General features: G+C 41.5%; 1 protein-coding gene across 1 annotated transcript in view; it reads left to right on the forward strand.

The window, feature by feature from the left end:
- Nucleotides 1-21,486, forward strand: part of Ptk2 (protein tyrosine kinase 2) — a 226,562-nt gene that overhangs the window by 28,053 nt on the left and 177,023 nt on the right. Inside the window, exon 2 of the mRNA XM_059247674.1 lies at nucleotides 354-450. The gene's annotated coding sequence lies outside the window, so the exon portion shown is untranslated. The remainder of the gene's footprint in view (nucleotides 1-353; nucleotides 451-21,486) is intronic.

A 21,486-nucleotide genomic window follows, 5' to 3' on the forward strand; every position in this document is an offset into this window, starting at 1 on the left:
TGTATGTTGTTGCTTATCTTGAACCTTGCCATTTTTCTCAGCAGGTTATGCTTATTGATTACCTAATAGTTTTCAGTTACTTGTATGTATCCTCTTCACTGGGTTCGGGTTTACAGATAGCTTCCATGTGTTTGTCTTTAAATTTACTCATTGTCTAGCAGTTTATATGGTAGATAGGAAGAGAACTGTGAACAAGAAGGTGAGCATGGTAGGACTTTATCAGAGGAGTGAAATGGGCAGATGGTTAAGCTGGTATTAGAGTACTCACCCAGCATTACTAGCTCTGTTACATAAAGAAGTAAATAGCAGTGAAATAGAGATGTTTATCTATGTGTGCATCCTGTCTCTTCCAGGTCTCTGGACTACAATGAAAAGAGGAAACAGATACTAGGAGTATTTTTTAAAACAGCTATTTGATTTCTTCTCAAAGTCACTGCTGCCTTCTGAGCTGTGAGTATTTCTCGCTGCTTTCTGGTTTTTCTTTCCCTTGTCCAGAGTCTCTGACATACAGCAGCAACAGCAGAATATAACTGATTGGTAGGGTCAGGAAAGACCTGTAAGTTGTGCGTTGATTCTTTTTGGTTTTTCGAGACAGTTTCTCTGTGTAGCTTTGCGCCTTTCCTGGAACTCGCTCTGTAGACCAGGCTGGCCTCACAGAGATCCGCCTGCCTCTGCCTCCCGAGAGCTGGGGTTAAAGGTATGCGCCAACACTGCCTGGCTTGTGTGTGGATTCTTTGTATGTGTCTAATATTATTCATAGAACAGTACTTGGAAATGGCTCTGGACATTGTAAACACTCTGAATGATAGTTACTTATTGAATTCTTACAGCCACCTCAGGAGCAAGTTGTGCTGTTCTCTGTTTCACATTTATATAAACTCATAATAGAGAAGTTAACAGTTTCCAAGTTGTAAGTGTTGGTACTGGCAATTGTGGCTTTAGAAAAATGTTCTTTACTGGTGTTTTACTTTCATGAGGGCCGGCTTCAGATTTTGTCTTAGATTATTTGTAATATCTTCCTGCTTATTTGGGGCATAAGTTCTAAACCCCAAGTGGATGCCTGAAATTGCAGATAGGACCAGACCACATGTGTGTTATGTTTTTTCCTATACGTACATACAGGCACATGTGGTCATGACCATCTTTTTAACATGGGTGCTGGGATGCAAACTCAGGTTCTTAGCAAGCAGTCTTTGCCAACTTACTAAGCCATTGCCCCAGCCCCACTTTTGAGTTATTTATTTATTTTTTTTACCTAAACCTAGTTTCTCATTGGATGAAGGGAATTATTATAGATTTTTCTCTTAGGAGATTGTTATGAAGACACTGTGAGATACATGTAATATATGTTCAGCACTTGGTATCATTAACAATTGTGTTAGTTAGGGTTACTGTTGCTGTGATGGAACACCAAAAGCAACTTGGGAAGGAAAGAGTTTATTTCACTGACTCTTCTTATCACAGTTCATCATTGAGGGAAGCCAACCTAGGAACTCAAATTGGACAGGAGCCTGGAGGCAGTGGTTGATCCAGAGGCCATGGAGGGGTTCTGCTTACTGGCTTAGCTTACTCTTTTGGCTTGTTCAGCCTGCTTCCTTGTAGAACCAGGACCACTAGCCCAGTGGTGGGTGGTATCACCTACATGGGCTGGACCCTCCCCCATCAATCACTGACCCTGACCATGATTTTGATAGTTTATTGATAAAGAAATGTTGAAAAGTTTATGGGTGTCATTGGAACTGGACAATAAAGTGCCTCCTTACCATTGCAGAATACTATTTGCTCCATATAACTATATGGCACACTGTGCAAAAGCAAGGAGAAGGAAAAAAGCACATCCCTGCCCCTCTCTCAACCTGAATGTAAGAATCCTAGAAAATGCAGCCTGTCTACTTCTAGGGTCAGGAAATGAAACTTGTTCCCACTTTGAGCATTTGTTTTGCTTTTTGTACAAGGATGTGATATAGTCCAGGCCAGCCTTAAACTCACTGTGAAGCTGAGACTTGCTTTCTTTCTTACTACTATGACAAACCTCTGACAAGCAACTCAAAAGGCAACTAAGAAATGCTGAAAATGAGAGAAATCGTCTTCTCCAGGGAAGAGCATGTCCATTGGTTATCCAGTACCAAATGGTCAGCCCTCAAAACATATACATATAAGAAACATGCAGACTGAACAGGTTGTATTATATGTTTAGGAACACACACAAAAACATCAAAAATTAAAGAAAAAGAGGCTGTGAATTTGAAAGAGAGCAAGGGGGAATACATGGGAAGGTTTGGAGGAAGGAAAGGAAAGGAAACGGGGAAATGATGCAATTATATTATAATCTCAAAAATAAAACAAATCTCTTTAAAAAAAGCAGCAACCCAGACTGGAGAGATGGCTCAGGGTTTAAGAGCATGGGTTGCTCTTCCAGAGGTCATGTGTTCAATTCCCAGCAACCACATGGTGGCCCACAACCATCTGTATTGAGATCTGGTGCCCTCTTCTGGCCTGCAGGGACACATGCAGACAGAATACTGTATACATGATAAATAAATAAATTAAAAAAAAATAAAAAAAGCAGCAGCCCAAGGAAAAGGGGTTTATTGTGGCTCACAGTAAAGGTACAGTCATCATGGAATGCAAGGTACAGTGGCAGGAGTATGAGGCAGCTGGTCACAATGCGTCTATACTCAAGATACGGACAACTGCAGAGTGTACTGATGCACACTTTTAATCTCAGTGCTCAGGAGACAGAGACAGGCAGAGCTCTGTGAGTTTAAAGACAGCCCAGGCCAGGCAGGAGTACTTGGTGAGAACCTGTCTTTTATATATGTGTATGTATATATATGTGTGTATATGTATGTACATATATATACATACACAGACACACATACACACACACATGCACGCACGTACGCAGCACAGTGTATGTATGTTATATACATAATGATATAAGTGTGTGTGTGTGTGTGTGTGTGTGTGTGTGTGTGTGTGTAATTTTATATATGCATAGAATGTTGGGAGTACAGCACATACCACCATGCTTGATGTTTACAAGTATTTGATGAAGCTACACTCTTCTGTCAGCAGAAACAAGGAACTGAGCATTATTTGCAAGCTTTACAGACAAGATAATAAGTTCAAAATGCATTCAAAATGGAAATGCAAATTAGAAGAAACATTAGTAGCTTGGTAAATGACACTGTTTTCCTGTCTGTTAAAAGTGTGACTACCACCTATATAGTTGAGTAAGCACAAAACTTAAGCTTTGATGAAAAAGACTAGAGAAGTTGGCACGGCTGTAAGGAACTCTGGGCATATTTTTTTAACTCTAGACTCAGTTTCTTATCTACAAAATGGGAACATAAAATCACTACCTTATTGGGCTGCTATATAGAATTAAGTAAAAGCTGGGGAAAAGCACTTTCTGTGCAACTATAAAAATGTGAGTTCAAATGCCAAGACTCCATATAAAAAGCTAGGTATGTGGCCTGGAGAGATGGCTAAGTGGTTAAGCATGATTACTTGGGCTGGGTATGGTGGTGTATGCCTTTAATCCTAGGAAAAGGGAGGCAGAGGCAGGAGGATCGCTGTGAATTTGAGGCCAACCTGGTCTACATAGTGACTTTTCTTTTGTCTGTCAGTGTCCTATTGTGATCAACTGATGTTTTTGTACATCTCAGAAACGTCATGCAAAAAAGAAGTAAATTATAGATTAAAAACTCCCCCACCTGCCCTGGCATTTAGATTGACACATTGACAACAAGCACAGAATTCCTGTAATGGAACAGGGATTGAATTGCTGAAAGCAACAGCTAAAACAAAGAGCTGAATCCAAGAGTCTCTGGAAACTCTTGGTGGGCAGGATAGAAGCCTCCTATTTCTGTCTGGGCATTTCAGCACTGTCCAACTTCTGATCCAAGTACATGCACCATTTGAAAGGAGGGTTTATGATTACAACAAACTGAACAAAACCCATTGCAGAAGTGTTTAGCTGAGGCATTTCAAATAGCATACAAGTGATTTCCTAGGACCAAACCATACTATCCTTTCCTATTTATTTTAATTTTTTAAAATTGGTATTATTTTATGTGATGGGAGTGTTCTGCCTATATGTATATGTGTATACTACACATATGCAGTACCCACGGAGGCCAGAAAAAGGTATCAGATCCCCTTGAAATGGGGTTATGAATGGTTGAGAGCTGGGAATAGAGTAACCAGTGCTTAACCATTGAGCTATCTGTTTAACCCCTCCTTCCCTATTTTTAAGTCTCTTAGGAAATAAAGGCCAAAGAGCACACACAGAGTGCTGCTCACTTAAGGTTTCAGAGTGACACAGGATAAAGGATATTCTCAAAGACAGCTGGAATCCACACACACACACTACCAGCTTTAGCATGTGCCACCTACTCATTCTTAGGAAAGCAGCTTTCTCAACCTGACCTTCCTCACACACAGTGGTCATAATACCATGCACTTTATATATTGGGCTTCATGCACAGCACCTAGCAGACACATGGAGTGACTGCATGCCTGAGTAGTGGGTATACCCAGATCATAAGTCTCTCTCACACTCAGCTCTACCCCTTTTCTCTTGCCCACACACAAGCTATCAACCATTTCTATTGTCTTGATATCCTAGGTCCACTTCTTAGATTGCTAGTGCCCTAGCCCATGTCACCTCTGCTTCACACCTGATTCCCTCCATAGCATCTCAGTGAATGTATCTTGTCATGAGCTCTGAGTCAATCAAACTCCCTCAACAAGAATGACTCAGCCCACCTAACATTGCACATTCTGTCTGCACTGCTGTTCATTCAACTACAACGTTCTTTCTCCCATGAATCTACGTGGCTAATACATTCATCTCTGCCACATCTGGCTCACATCTCATTTAGCATCAAGGATTATTGTGACCATCCTATGTAGGCCTCAAACCCTAACTACAAACTATGGCATAATTTCCCCCACTGTCCTCACTTTCCAGTGTATAACATGGAGTACTCCTTAGGGTCACAGCTCATTAGCTGCTTTACCACTCTGTTCAACACAGTCCTGTTTTGTTTCTTGATGTCTCTACTTAAAGCAATTAAAAGTACCGTGGGGCTGGCACTTAATATGAACTCAGCAAACATTTCCTGAACTTAACTGCACCATCTAACAGCACCAGCTCTTATTGTCCCTACAATCAATCAGCCTAGAAAGAGCCCTTGACTCAATGCACGTTCAGGGCCTCCTTCCAGATTCTATATAGGCTGCTGAGAGCTACCACTAGACAAAAACATTACTACCTTAAAAACAGGCATATTCTAGTTTAATTCTCACCAATTGCAACTGAGCCCATCATTCCAGGACCAACTTTTCTATGCTGCAAAGTTTTGCCTTTCCTCAACCACAAACCTTGCTACCAGCACATCAACTCTGGGCAGTACCTTCTCCCACACTCCAGTGACAGCCACATTCCCTGTTTCAGAGAAATGCAGGTCTGTACCTAAAAACTACCTCAATTGTCCCCCACATTCCTGCTACAAACATTATCGGAGACTAAGGGGGTCCAGCCCCTCGATAGTTCCCTCCCAGGGTCCAGGAAGAATCTACAACCAGCTGATAATTAATCTTTGATGAAAACAAATGGATCTATGTCCACGAAACTCCTTAGTTTATACACTTACTATTCTGTGATAGTTCTCTCTCTACACAGCTTCTATTCTGCTCTCATGTCTAGAATTACACAAAACGTTAAAAACAAATGTCTGGGGAGGCAAGATGGTTCAGTGAGTCATGGCACATGTTGCCAAGTCTGATGATCTGAGTTTGAGCCTCAAGACCCACATGAAAAGGAGAGAACCATGCCGGGCAATGGTGGTGCACACCTTAAATTCCAGCACTTGGAAGACAGAGACAGGAGAATCTGTGAGTTTGAGGCCAGCCTGGTCTACAGAGTAAGTTGCAAGACAGCCAAGACTACACAGAAACCCTGTCTGGAAAAACTAAAAACAGAAAAAAGAAAAGGAAAGAACAGACTTGGACAAGTTGTCCTCTGACCTCCACATGCATACCCACACACATATACATACACAAAATGATTATAAATTTTTTTAAACAAAAATAAAACCAAGTATTCACTGATACCAACACTGGAAGAGAGATTATGGATTCCTTATCAGCATACTTATTCTTGACTTAATACTAGATCTAGCAGCAAAATAATATAATTGCAAGTCTACAAATCTCCCAAATGTGAAACAGAAACAAAGCTTCACAAGTTTAACAATTTACAAGTCATGTAATTTCTCTCAGGGTCAGTCATACCGTTTTTTACTGGGGAAAATACCATCTGGAATAACTGCTGTTGGGGCTAGTTTTATGTCAACTTGACACAAGGTAAAGTCATCTGAGAGGAGGGAACCTCAACTGAGAATTTTCTTCCATAAGATCAGGTTGCAAACAGGCAAGCCTGTAGGGCGTATTCCTTCCCTCCTTCCCTCCTTCCCTCCTTCCCTCCCTCCCTCCCCCTCCCCCACTTTCTGTCTTTCTAATTGAGACAGCGTCTCACTATATAGACCAGACTGGCCTCGGACTCAGAGATCTGCATGCTTCTGGCTCCCAAGTGTTTTGGTACAGCCCTACAGTAGAAACGATTTAGCAGTGCCAAGCAGTTAACTGTTAATGGCAAACAACAGAAGGGGTGAACTATTATAAGGAACACCATTGTGTGATGATGGTTCTGTTTAAGACTGATCAGAAAAAAAAAAAAAAAAAAAAAAAGACTTTCTGTTGGAGAGATGGCTCAGAGGTTAAGAGCACTGGCTGCTCTTCCAGAACCTTCAATTCCCAGCAACTACATGGTGGCTCACAACCATCTATAATGCGATCTGATTATGCAGACAGACCATTCATATACATAAATTATGTAAATAAATCTGACTGATCCATAAGAGCAGATCAGTGACTCTCAGGTACTGAGGGGAACCTGTAAAAAAGGTTGTGAAGGCAGTACTTAGGGTGAGAGAGAGGAGCCTGTGTCTTCAGTGTGCTGCTTCTCAGCACTGGTGTTTGTCAGAAACCATGGAACTGATCTACAAGAGAAGCAAGACTTTAAAAAAGGGAACAGTGGCTGGGTGTGATGGTATACATTATAATCCCAGAATTTGGGGAGCTGAGGTAGGAGGATCATTGAGAGTTTGGTGTCAGCCTGGACTGTATATAAGACATTCTCAGAAAACAATACCCTACTTAGAATTAATTGTGTGCTTGACACAACTTAGAGTCATCTGAGGGGAAATCCTTGCTTGAGGAATTGCCTAGATCAGATTGGGCAGTGAGCAAATCCATGGGGGATTGTTTTGATTATTAATTGATGGAGGAGGGCCCAGCATTATCATCCCTAAATGATCCTGGTTGTCTAAGAAAGCTAGTGAGATGGCTCATGGGGACAGGCGTCTGCCACCAAGGCTGACAACCTGAGTTTAATCTCTTAGACTCACATAGTAGAAGAGAACAGACTCTTCTTAATAAGTTGTCTTATCTCTGTCATTTCACAGTACCGTGCTCACCTCTATGAAAATAACCTATCCATATTCACAGGCACACACAAAATAAATAGATAAATAAATGTCTGTTTAAAAAAAGGCTAGCTTAGTATCAGCAAGCACCATTCCACAATTGTTGCCTCCTCCTGTTACGGACTGTGACCTGAAAGTGTGAGTCAAATAACCCCTTTCTCTCTGAAGTTGCTTTTGATCAGAGTGTTTCATCATAGCAACAAAATGCAACTAGAACAAAAATCAAAAGAAAACACAAAAGGGAGAATGTTAGTTGTTGATCTGTTTATGTATTTATGTATTTATTTACTTATTTACTTTGGTTTTTTTTCAAGACAGGTTTTCTCTGTAGCTTCAGAGCCTGTCCTGGAACTCGATCTGTAGACCAGGCTGGCCTCAAACTCACAAGAGATTCGCCTGCCTGTCTTGGAGAATGTTATTTATTAAACACAAGTCACTTATTCTGTGGATATTGACATGTGAACAGAGTAGTTTGAACTCAGTTTTTCTTTCTAGTTGGATCAAAATAGACTTTTTCCTGTATTATTTGCATAGGACAATTTTCAGCATAGACATGCCTTCTGCAAATAAGTAATTTCGGAGTGCTTCTTTGGTTTGTGTAATCTGATTCATTCTGACCAAAAGGCATTTCTCCAGGTGTAAGAAAATGATGTATTATGGAGGCTGTGTTTTAATTAGCACAGGTGATGGGTATTTTAGAAGTTGAATTATATTAGGATTCTCCTGTGTTGTTTAAGCTGTGGTAGCTCTGGAGATGTTTTACCAGCTTTAAGTTAATAAAAATATTCTTTCTGATATTCATGTGATAAATATAATCAAACAGTCTTCAGTTAATCAGCTATTGTAATAGAACACAATTATCTTTAAATTGCTAGAAGTGAGAAAATGCATAGCAAGAAGTACACCTTCCTGAACCTAAGAATTAATTACAGGTGCACATTTAACTAATTACCTTCCCTTTTTTTCTTTCTGAGACAGATCCCTCCCTTCCTCCCTCCCTCCCTCCCTCCCTCCCTCTCTCCCTCTGTCTTTCTTTCTTTTTCTTTCTTTAGGGTGGAGTGGGGGGCTTCTCTGTGTAGTTACTCTGGCTGTCCTCGAACTTGCTTTGGAGACTAGGCTGGCCTTGAACTCACAGGTTCTTACAATGTAGATCAGGCTGTCTGTGAATTCAGAGTTTTGCCTGCCTCTGCTTCCCAAATGCTGGGATTAAAGATATGTGTCACAATGCTGGGGATGAATTGAAATTCTTAAAAATATTCATGAAAGTTTATTGATTTTTTTTTCCCTTTTGGTAGTTTTTGGTACTCCATTGAGCAGCTATGTAGCATTTCCCCCTCATAAAATGTTACTTTAAAAGCCACAGCAATGAGTGGGAGAGGAATTAGAAAATATGTGTGTAACTGATGTTTGTTTGAATCAGTTCTTTATTTGACTTTTGGAAATAAGGTCATTCTTAAATGTCAAGCCTTTATTACCAGTCTGTGGCAGCACTGTAATGTGTGGTGTGGTGAGAAGAGTCATCAAGACAAGGAGCACACTGGAGTTGGACTCCTTAGGGTGGTTCTACTTCCACAGTGCACTTGCTTCTCTGTGTGCAGCCTGCCTTATATCTCTACCTGGCTGTGTGCTGATGTAGCCATAGTGTAGGATAGTTATATGTTGATGTATTGTAGGTACTTGCTGATAGCCTCTCGGACAGTTGGTATTTGGGAATAGAAGGTGATGACAATTTGATCCTGCTTTACACGGTGCATTGTCTCATTATGTCAAGCATTTTCCCCTGGAGATGGCTGCATTAATTTTAGTTTTGGAAGCTTAAGACATGTTGTGTGTCTGAAGACATTGGCGGTTGCTTCAGCCAGGTGGCAGTCACACTGTGGTTGTCGTTGCCTGCAGCTGCAGTGTGGAATAACCACACATACTACATTGATCCAGTTGGAGTTAGTGTGTGATGGTGTATTGCACACAGTGAGTTAATCACCATTTAAAGTGTCTTCCAAAATGTTGCATTATGACCTATTTTCATTGAACGATTAGCATAAATGCAGAGTGGTACTAAAATAAAGATGGGGCTAGTAGCTGGGTGTGGTGGTACACTCCTGTGATTCCAATAGTGAGAGAGAAAAAGGCTAGAGAATTAATACTTTGAGGCCAGCCTGGGGTACATGAGAACCTGTCTCAGTGCCCCAACACACTTTATAGAGAAGAAAGGAAAAAGAGGTGGAATATAAATGTAAAAAAAAAAGTTTATTTCTTACGTTAGAAAATAATTTTAACAGACCTTACATAAAATATATTAAAACTTACCATAGAATGCTTGCCTAACACACATGAAATCTGGGGTTGATTCCAGCACTGCAAAACAGATACCAACCTCACTTTAGTTTTTCTGCCTTCAAGGTCCTCTCTGTGAAGACCGACCTGGATTAAATACCAAGCTTCATAGTCTGTGCCTTTCCCTCAGTGTCTTTTCATTCCTTTTTGCTGTGATTATATATGCCAATAAAAGCAGTTGGGCAGAGAAAGGGTTTATTTGTCCTACAATTCCACCATTGGGCAAGGACTTGGAAGTGGTTAGCCACTTACATTAGAGAGCACTGAATTAATGTATGTATGTTAGTGCCCAACTCATTTTTACAGCGTTTAGAATCCCTTGCCTAGGAATGGTGTCACCCACAGTGGGGATCTTCCCACCACAATTAAATAATAAAGATATTATCCCTTAGACACAGGTCTGCACAAACCTAGACAGTCCCTCTGGTCATTAAGACTGCCTTCCAAGGTCTAAAAGCTGGTAACAGCAACCCTTTTAGTTGCTTACCTGCCTTGTTTTGTTTTGTTATTTAATTTATTTTACAATTTAAGACAGGACCTCCCTATATAGCCTGGCTGGCCTGGAACTCCCTAGGTAGACCAGGCTGGCCTCAAACTGACAATGATCCTCTGGTCTCTTACTTCTTAAGCCCCCGAGATTATAGGCATGTGCCATTAAGCCTGAAGTTTTTATTTTGAAAACTTTTTTTTCATTTGTTGGAGGAGACTTGGGAAGTGAAATAGTAATAATGTCTCACCAGCCATTAATATTTTGTCATTTAAGCACACATACTTCTTCTCCCCTCCATTTAAATATGCATTTACATATTATATAGATTTGTGTTAAGTACTTATTTTTTTTAAAGATTTTATTTATTTATTATATATAGTGTTCTGTCTGCTTATATGCCTGCAGCCAGAAGAGGGCACCAGATCTCATTATAAATGGTTGTCAGCCACCATGTGGTTGCTGAGAATTGAACTCAGGACCTCTGGAAGAGGAGCCAGTGCTCTTAACCTCTGTGCCATCTCTCCAGCCCCATAAGTACTTATTTTTATTGAACCCTTTGAGAGTAAATTCAGACATCATGCACTTTACCCTAAAAAACCCCAGTCAATGTTTGCTGGCAACAAGGATGCTTTTACAACGCCAATGAAATAATTGTCAAATTAAAAAATTTGCTACATGCAGATCTGTGGTATTGTTACAGGCAGTTTTGAGTCTGGAGGGTAGCTACTGGATGTTCCTGTGTCTTTGTACCATAAATTGTACAAAATGAAGCCTAGCTGGGTTGGGCTTCCAGTCTTCCTCTGCTGCCACCTTTTCTTATGTGCTAATCTCTGGAATCTCCTCTGCCCCATTCCCTCCTTTTTGCCTCAGTATAGTCTGTGTCTAACAGCCATTTGTCTGTCTGTCTGTCTGTCTGTCTGTCTGTCTCTCTCTCTCTCTCTCTCTCTCTCTCTCTCTCTCTCAAGATTTATTTATTTATTATGTATACAGTATTCTGCCTGCATATATCCCTGCAGGCCAGAAGAGGGCACCAGATCGCATTACAGATGGTTGTGAGCCACCATGTGGTTGCTGGGAATTAAACTCAGGACCTCTGGAAGAGCAGCCAGCGCTCTTAACCCCTGAGCCATCTCCCCAGTCCCCCTTTTGTGTCTCTTAACAGAAGTTCTTCCCCTTGATACAGGGTCCAGTCCAGTCACAGGCAATATTCAGTTTTGCTTCCTTAGTCTTTTCACTTGAAGTATGTTTCTCTGCGTGGATGATTTTGAAGGATATAGGCTGTTTTTAGGCTTTTCCTTAATTTGGGTTTGTATCAGGTTTTCTGATGATTGGATCAAAGTTACTCATTTTTAGCCGACCTGTCCCAGAGAGGATATTGGGTCTTCCTTAGGGTCAGGATAGTACATGGAACAAATTTGCACTGCTGCTGCTTCTCTTCTCTATTAACTTGATGACTAAAGGCATATGTCAAGGGAGTCAGTCCTATCAGGAACTAGACAGACAGCTGTGCTGCCAGCAGCCTGAGGAGTTCTTTTTAGAGACTGTAAAGATGAGATTCTTGACTTCACCACAGGAAAGAATTCCACGACAGGCCAATTTGAAGCAGATTTGAAATTTATTAAGAAGAGGTTTAATGGGTTTCAGCAGAAATTAATAGAAAGGTACTCAGGGAAAGGCTAAGACACACTCAAGAGCCTTGTGGGTTTTCAGGAGATTCAAACTTGTGGCTTCAGAATACCCACAGGGATGATTTTAGTGAGTTAGGGTTTTTTGTTTTTGTTGTGTCCCCCCCCCCCCCCCCCCCCCCCCCCGACAGGGTTTCTCTGTATTTTTGGTGCCTATCCTGGATCTCGCTCTGTAGACCAGGCTGGCCTCAAACTCACAGAGATCCGCCTGGCTCTGCCTCCCGAGTGCTGGGATTAAAGGCATGCGCCATCACCGCCCCACAATTTTGGTGAGTTTTAAAATTGGTTATCAAAGGGTGACTAAGAACCTCTTCTTCCCTCCCTTCCCCTTCCCTTCCCTTTCCTCCCCTCCCCTCCCCTCTCCTTTCCTCTTGTTTTTAATAAATGAATTCACATCTGGTTCCTGGGGTGCTCTGGATAGGATTATAGTCAAACCATAGGTCATGTGTTGGTGGGAAGTTAAGGTATTTTTATTGTAAACAAAATCTTAATAGTCTTGTTTGTGAGATTTCCACATAATTTTAGTTTACAGTTGGGAAAGGAGTAAGGCCATACTAGGTTATCTGTGCTTAGGCCTTGGGGTAGTTTGCATGAGAATGTCCCCCATAGGCTAAGATAGCTTGGTCCACAGGTGTTGGTGCTGCTTGGGTAGGATTAGGAGGTGTGGCTTTGCTAGAGGAAGTGTGAGCTTTCAAATCCACACATCACTTCCTAGTTTGTTTTCTTGCTCGGAGTTAAGGATGTGAGTTCTCAGCTCACAGCTATTTGAGCTGCCATATCTGTGGCTTCTCTGCCATGGCAGACTGTTTCTCTGAAACCATAACACTCTTTGTTTTGTGAGTTACCTTGGTCATAATGTTTTATCACAGCAATAGAGTCCTAATACAGCCCTATAGCATGGTTTATTGCTATTTTAACATTCATATCTGAAACATCTGTTTATAAAGCAGTGTTTTCTCTGTGTCAGCAGCCTTTATAGAAAATGTTGATAATTGTGCTGGAATTCATGATACTAAGCTGACGAGAAACTTAGACTCTTGGGTGAACGATCCTTTCCTTACCCGGGATTTTGTCTCAGTCCCTGGACAGGTCTGATTCCTAGGAATTCGTTAGACTTGCAACGTTTTTAAACCCTGCCTTAAAACTATTGAAGACAATAAGGGTGGAGTATGGATTTTGTTATTGTTATTGTTGCCTTCTCTGGAATGCCTCTTCTAAATTATTTTTCAGCTACATGTCAGTAAGGCTTTTGTCACTAGAGCTGGGCCTGGCTGGCTTTGGGAGCATTGAATCACGGGTCAGTGGACTCACAGACTAATCTAGGAATCTAGTATCTGCAGCCCTGCAGCGGTTATGTTTTCCTCCTCCTAGGGGGGTTGACTTGGCTTCTTGGAGTCTCCTGTTGTAGTGCATGTGTGTTAGTTTTTGTTGTTATGACAAAATAAATACCCAAGAAAAAATAACAAGACGGGATTTTTTGGCTCCTAGTTTGAAAGTTTATTACATCATGGTGGGGAGGGTGTAACAGGAACATAAGGTGGCTGGTTATATTTCATTCACTGCCAGGAAATAGAGATGAATGCTAGTACTCAGTTTGCTTTTTCCGTTTTATTCAACCCAGGACCCCAGTTCAATAGAGCGATGTTATCCACATTCAGGTGAATCTTCCTCTCTACTTAAATCTTTCTGGAAACATCTTGGTGGACATACCTACAGCTATGTTTCCCTGGTGACTCTGAATCTTGTTAAATTGACAATGAATTTGGACCATTACAGTATCTTTTCAGTCTACCACAGGTTTACATTTAGATTTAGAGAAAGGGAGTAAGGAGATGGATGGCTCAGTGGGTAGAGGTGCTTGACCCCAAGCCTCACGACTTGATTCCATCCCTGGAACCCATGTGATGGGAGGAAATAACCAACACCTGCAAGTTGTTCTGACTTTTATACATGTGCAGTGATACATGCAATTGTGCGCTCACACACAGTAAGTAAATAAAATATAATAAATTAGAAAATAGATTTATATTGATATTATTTGTTCCACTTTTCCCTTAAATTTGCAGCAGCTTATACTCTGAGCACATCATTTACATTGCCAGATGCTTAATCCGCAGTCCTGAAGTCCAGAGCAGGGCAAGATGCCAGGCAAGAGGGTGCAGAATCATGGCACATGCCAGATACTACAAGAATTTTCAAGAGGACATTCTGAAGGTTTGGCCTGCTTTGGCTGACTTTTCAGTGTCTTCAAATAATCTTTAAAAAAGGATTTTGTTAAATTTTTGTAGGCAGTTTTATAAGAAAGAATGAAAAAAATAACAGAAACCCTTCAGAGGCTTGTGACTCTAGGTCCAAAGAACCAGAGCTATATGACTCCAAACCCCTATGTCCTGCAAAATTTTCATGGTTTGAGGGTACATGGCCACAGGTGCAGCTTGCAGCTATGGCAGTAGGAGCTTACTTGGGCAGAGAACAAAAAATACTGGTATTCAGTTCAACATCCTTTTCTCCTTTTCTGTACTTTATTCATCAATGCTACAGCCCATGAGATGGTGCCCTGTACATTCAGGATAAGTCTTCTTCCCTCAGTGAATCCTCAGGAAAGGTCCTTGCAGACTCAACCAGAGGTATGCTTCACTGATGCCTTAGGTATTTCTCTTTGTTCATGTAGTCCGTTGTGCACCTGCAGTGACCGTCTAGGCCTGACACATGCTTCACTGATATTTGTTGTCTCTTCTTTCTCCTTTCTTTTTCTCCTTTCTTCTCATCTTAGGGAGACTCTTGGACTAGCCTATGGACTAGTCCACACCAGTGGGTGTGCAGAATGGGCATTGGTGCAGGAGAGGAACATTATAGTGACACCCGCAACTACAGTGCCATGGTTCTGTCGAGCTGGCATACTGTATCCCTGCATATCCCTGTATTTTGATTGCCACCATTCATTCACTAGGTGTCACTGATGTATTTGATTTGCTTTACTCTTAAGAAAAGAAATTTCTCATTTGTATGGTCTGCTTTCTACAGGGTGCTTTAGTAGGCCATTGGCTTCAGATCACGTGCTGCACTGAAAAACTGCCTCTGAATAAAGTTATCCTAACTCTTGGAAACATGGGTTTGCATATATGCGAGCAACTTACTTTTTTCCCCTTTTTTTATTTAAGAATTTTTTTAATCATTTTACAACCAACCGCCAGATCTCCCTCTCATCCCTCCTCCCACTCCCCCCCCCCCTTAACCAACCCCCCTATTCCCTTCTCCAAAAGGGTTGGGGCTCCCATAGGGAGTCAGCAAAGCCTGGTACATTCAGTTAAGGCAGGACCAAGAGCCTCCCTCCTGAATGAAGGCTGAGCAAGATGTCCCCCTGTAGGTAATGGGTTCCAGAAAGTCAGCTCATACACCAAGGATAAATCCTGATCCCACTGCCAGGGGCCTCTCAAGCAGACCAAGCTGCACAGCTGTCTCTTGTATGTAGAGGGCCTGGTCCAGTCTCATGAAGTTCCACAGCTGTTGGTCTAAACTTTGTGAGGCAAGCAACTTACTTTAAATATTGGACCAAGGGAAGGATCTGGGAGGAATTGGGAGAGTTGAAAACCATGGTCAAAATATATTATATGAAAGAAATTTTTAATTAAGGGAAAAAAAAGTTGGGCCAAATTAAGCATTTGAAGAGATAATTGTTATTGCTAAGCAAAGGCAAAATTTTTGCTTAAGAAGATCTTTTATCAGTATTCCGTTTGAAAGGTGACAATACAATACAAGTCATTATCAAAGTCAGTAGAAAAGAAAGCATCTTTTTAGAGAAGGGGGAGGGGTGATGAGAGAGGGCTGTTTTTAGAAGTGAAGTTTACATGTAAAAAATAGAAATAGGCCTGGAGCAGATGGTCTGAGAATCTCACCAGCATTGTAGCAGAGACTTCACAGAATATACTCAAGATAAATCCTGGTGGTTAAAAACTCACCTCGGCCGGGTGGTGGTGGCACACGCCTTTAATCCCAGCACTCAGGAGGCAGAGCCAGGCGGATCTCTGTGAGTTCGAGGCCAGCCTGGACTACAGAGTGAGTTCCAGGAAAGGTGCAAAGCTACACAGAGAAAACCTGTCTCGAAAAAACAAAAAAAAAAACAAAAAAAAAAACAAAAAAAAAAAACCTCATCTCGGAGTTTGGGCTACCTCCTTGATGAGTTTAATGACATGCTACTATGCTTGACTATATTTTCTTGTATTTTTAAGATTAGAACAAAACAATGTTAGATTTATAATTTCTACAGTGCTTGTAGTTTCTTTAGGAATTGTATCTACATCTTTTTCTTGATTAACTGAAACTTTGTTCCTGTATAACAAGTAGTGGCTTTTATTTTATTTTTTATTGTGTGTGTTTCTGCATGTGAATGTGGCCATATGAGTACTGGTACCTGGAGGTCAGAGGGACTAGTTCACCCTGAAGCTGGAGTTACAGGTGCTTGTGAGCCACCTGACTTAGGTGTTGGGATCTGAACTTGGGTCTTCTAGAACAGTAATTGCTTTTAACTGCTGAGCCATCTCTCTAGCCCTGTTGTTGTTGTTATTATTATTATTATTATTATTATTATTATTATTATTATTTTCTACTTATTTGGTTTTTTTCGAGACAGTTTCCTCTGTGTAGCCCTGGCTGTTCTGATCTCACTCTGTAGACCAGGCTGGCCTCAAACTCAGAGATCCGCATGTTTCTGCCTCCTGAGTGCTGGGATTAAAGGTGTGAGCTGCCACCATCCAACTAAGCCCTGTTATTATTTTATTTATTTATTTATTTGGTTTTTCGAGACGAGGTTTCTCTGTGTAGTTTTGGTGCCTGTCCTGGATCTCGCTCTGTAGACCAGGCTGGCCTTGAACTCACAGACATCTATCTCCCTGGCTCTGCCTCCTGAGTGCTGGGATTAAAGGTGTGCACCACCACCTACTGGCTATTATTATTTTTTAATGGACTTTTTTTTTTTAATTATGTATACAGAATATATGCCTGCCTGCCAGAAGAGGGCACCAGATCTCATTACAGATGGTTGTGAGCCACCATGTGGTTGCTGGGAATTGAACTTAGGACCTCTGGAAGAGTAGCCAGTGCTGTTAACCTCTGAACCATCTCTCCAGTCCCTGTTATGTAGCATGAATCTTAAATGGTCTTATTAATAAAATCAAACCTGGAGCCAGGTATTGGGGTGAATGCTGGAAGATCAGAGAAGCAGAACAAGCCACAGCCACCTCATCTTACCAATTCCTCAGCTGATCCTGTTTCCTCAGGCTGGAAGCCTCTGAGTCCTCATCCAGAATGAATCTCAGCTGAACTGTTGCTCAAAAGCCTAAAAGCTTAACCAGCTCTAGTTCCTGGTCCTCATGCTTTAAATACCTTTCTGCTTTCTGCCATCACTCCCTGGGATTAAAGGTGTGTGTCACCATGCCTGGCTGTTTCCAATGTGACCTTGAACTCACAGAGATCCAGAGGGATTTCTGCCTCTGGAATGCTAGGATTAAAGGTGTGAGTGCCACCATTTTCTAGCCTCTGTATCTAGTGGCTGTTCTGTTCTTTGACCCCAGATAAGTTTATTAGGGTACACAATATTTTGGGGAAAACAATACCACCACACTGTTATTTTAAATACATGCAGTTTATTTGTTAACTTTGTTTTCCAGGTTTTGTCTGGAATTTTATTTAGTTTTTTAAAACTAGAAGTTCATCACTTTCCTTTAGAAGCTTTTTTTTTTTTTTTTTTTTTAAGTTTTAGGTGTGTGTATCAGGTGGTGGTGGCACACACCCTTAATCTCAGTACTCAAGAGGCAGAGGCATGCAGATCTCTTAGTTTGAGGCCAGCCTGGTTTACAGAGCAAGTTCCAGCCCAGCCATAACTACACAGAGTGTGTGTGTGCTTTTTTTGTGTGGGAGGGTGTACCATAGCTTAGATGAGGAGGTCAGAGGACAGCCTCAGGTGTTAGGCCTTGTCTTCTGCCTTGTTTGAGACAAGGTTTCTTGTTATTTGTGGCTGTGTACTTGAGGCTTGCTGTCCCATGAGCCTCTGGGATGTTCCTGTGTTGGCCTCCCTTCTCCCTGTATGGATGTGTTGAGACACTTTTCCTACAGTTCACTTGTTATGTGGATTCTAGGGATCTCAGGCAGGCTGTCAGTGTTGTGCTGCTGGAAGTACTTTACCTGTCGAACCATCTCTCCAGCCCTAGTTTTGTGTTTTGTGTTTTTGTTTTTGGTAGTACTGAATATTAGACACAGGACCTCACATACGTCAGGCATGTACTCAGCCACTGACCTACAGCCCCAGCTCTGAAGTTAGGTTTTTCAATTTAAATATAATCACAACCAAGTTTATCTTTTAAAATATGTCACCACCATCAGTTTTCAAATCTTTGTACTGTCTCCCTTCCTACCTCCCCAAGAAATGCCATCCCTCTAGCAGTCACTGTCCATAATTCTTAGTCCCGCCAAAGACACCGCTAATTCACTTTGTCTGTCACCTGTCTGTGCCGAGTGGTTTATAGGAAAGGACTTACACAGTACATGGTCTTCTGCATTACTGGAAGAGTTCACTCATGGTGTGGCAGGTCTCAGTGCTTTATTCCTTTTGTTGCTGAGTAATATTTCCCAGGAGACATTGCACATTTGCCTGTCAAAACCTTGCCTAATTTTGTCTTTGGGCAGGAATTTTTTATGGGTATGGAGCCCCAATTCTTAGCCTCTCCTTATTCCTAGAAGTGGCAGATGAGTACTGAAGGTAAAAGTAGCTCTGGGAGAGTCTCCATCACCCCTCACACTCCTAGTGCTCTCGCCTCTTGTTCTCACATCCCAGGAGCTCCTTGTTGTCTTTCTGCCAGGGGACTTCATATATATTTTACTAACTTCTTTGATTTGCTAGAGGAAGTGCTGTTCTGCTGCTAGTTGTTGCTTCTGTCTTTGATTCAGAAATCTCAGCTCTATTTTGACATTACAGTTAACAAACATGAGTCCCTTACTGAAAAGAAGTTATTCAGGCCAGAGTGTGCTTGTGCCCTCTGTAATTAGTGAGTGATTGGCAAACCTCCTCTCTTAGCCATCTGCTCTGTCCTGCTGAGTAGCTAGTAGGTCTGAGCTACTGTGACCAGCATGTGCTCTTCGATGGAGTAGCAGTTGGGTGAATGTACAATGTCTGCTATGTCTGGGGGATGTAACTATTGATCACTAGGTCTTATCATGGAACTTCTATAGCTTTTCTTCTTTGAAGTCGAGACTTCATGTGAATTGGTTCAGAGTATAAAAATGCATTGTACTTGTTTCAAAGTAGGTAAGACTTTGACAGATTTAATTACTGAGGCTTCTGGCTTTTAGGAAAGCAATTAAGTATCTTTATTATTTCTGTTTAAGTTGTATGGGACAGCCAGGCGGTGGTGGCACACGCCTGTAATCCCAGCACTCGGGAGGCAGAGGCAGGTGGATCTCTGTGAGTTCGAGGCCAGCCTGGTCTACAGAGCTAGTCCAGGACAGGCTCAAATCTACACAGAGAAACCCTGTCTCGGGGGGGGGGGGGGGGGGGGGGGGGGGGGAGTTGTATGGGACAGTAATGTTTGTATTGCATATGACTTCCAGGGGCCAGGCCTGCATAGGGGGCCAGTTGGGAGAGCAATGTGGAGAGTCTGGTGTGGAAAAAGTGGGTCCGGGATGAGTCATTTATTTGTTTTACACACATCCTTAGAGAGTTCAATAACCACCCCCCCCAAAAAAAAAAAAAAAAAAAAAAAAAAAAAAAACAAAAAAGCCAAAAGCCAAAGTCAGTAACCAGATTAAATAGTTCTTTTAACATTGAAAAATAAATATGAAAAATTTATGATGAACAAGATTCCATGTTTTATTTATTTACTTTTATAATTATCATTGAGGCAGAGTCTTACTGTATTGCCCAGGCTGGTTTCACAGACACTCTGTAGCCAGGCTAGCCTTGAATTCTACATTCTTCTGTCTCAGCTTCCTGAATGCTGGAATTACAGGTAGGTGTACAGCACCATGCTTGGCTAAGATTCCAATTTTTAAAAATAAAGACAGGGCCTGGAGAGATTGCTCAGTAGTTAAGAGCACCGACTGCTCTTCCAGAGGACCTGGGTTCAGTTCCCAGCACCTACATGGCAGCTCACAACTGTCTGTAAATCTTGTTCAGGGGATCTGACACCCTCACACAGACATATATGTAGGCAAAACACCATTGCATGTAAAATATAAATAAATAAATTATTAAAAAATAAAGATATTACTTAGTGACTTTTACATCATGCTCCAGTACAGAGGAGCACTGTATTAGTTTTTGCCTGACTTCTTTTCTATTGCATGGGGGAGGATTTGTGCATATATTCCTGGCTTAAGGTAAAAGAGTAGACATTTAGTGGGCCAGTGATGTGTAGCAGGTGTTCTTGGTCCACCAGCCCCCAAATCATGACACAGAGACTACTTATTAGTTATGAATGCTCAGCCTTAGCTTATGCTCGTTTCTAGGCTGTTTCTCTTTATCTATATTTTGCCTGGGGCCTTTTTACCTTTGTTTCCTTCTGTATGTCTGCCTTTTCTGCTTCTTCTGTGTTTGTCTACCTGACAGCTTCTTGGCAGGCTAGATGGCTGGCCCTGGGTGTCTTCTCTTTTTCCCTCATTCTCTCTACATTCCTCCTCCTACTTATTCTCTCTGCTTGCCAACTCCGCCTATCTCTCTACTGCCCAGCTATTGACCATTCAGCTTTTTATTAGACCAATCAGGTGCCTTAGGTAGGCAACGTGAAACAGCAACACATCTTTTCATAGTTAAACAAATGCAACAAATTTAACCTTTACATAGTTAAAGTAATATTCCACAGAAGTCCGGGGCTACCTTATTCTTTGTGTATTGTGTTATTTTTTTCATTAATGAACATTTTCCTTGTCAATTACTTCATTTCACATTGTAATCTTTATTTCACTCCATTATAGCATGAAGGTTGTTCCTACTGTTCCAGTATTACAAATAAACATACACACACACACACACACACACACACACACACACACACACATATATGTTAAGCCTTAATCTTTAATTGCATTAAAAACTTGTTCCTGTTTTTTTTTTTTTTAAACTGGACATGGTAGGGCACACCTTTAATCACGGTATTCAGGTAACAGAGGCCATCCTGGTCCACTACATAGTGAGACCCTACCTAAAAATTTTTTTCATCTTATTCTTTTATTTGTGTGTGTATGGCTATGTGAATGCATATATCCATGCCATGGTTTGTGTGAGGTCAGAGGACAACTTGCTGGAGTCAGGTCTCTCTTTCCATCCCATGTGGGTCTTGGGATTGAACTTACTTCGTCATGCTTTGTGGCAAGTGCCTTTGCCCTGATGAGCCATCCTGTTGGCCCTCCTTGGGGGCTTGTTAGGACAGAG

Source organism: Peromyscus eremicus, chromosome 20 (genome assembly GCF_949786415.1).
Source record: "Peromyscus eremicus chromosome 20, PerEre_H2_v1, whole genome shotgun sequence".
Lineage (NCBI taxonomy): Eukaryota > Metazoa > Chordata > Mammalia > Rodentia > Cricetidae > Peromyscus > Peromyscus eremicus.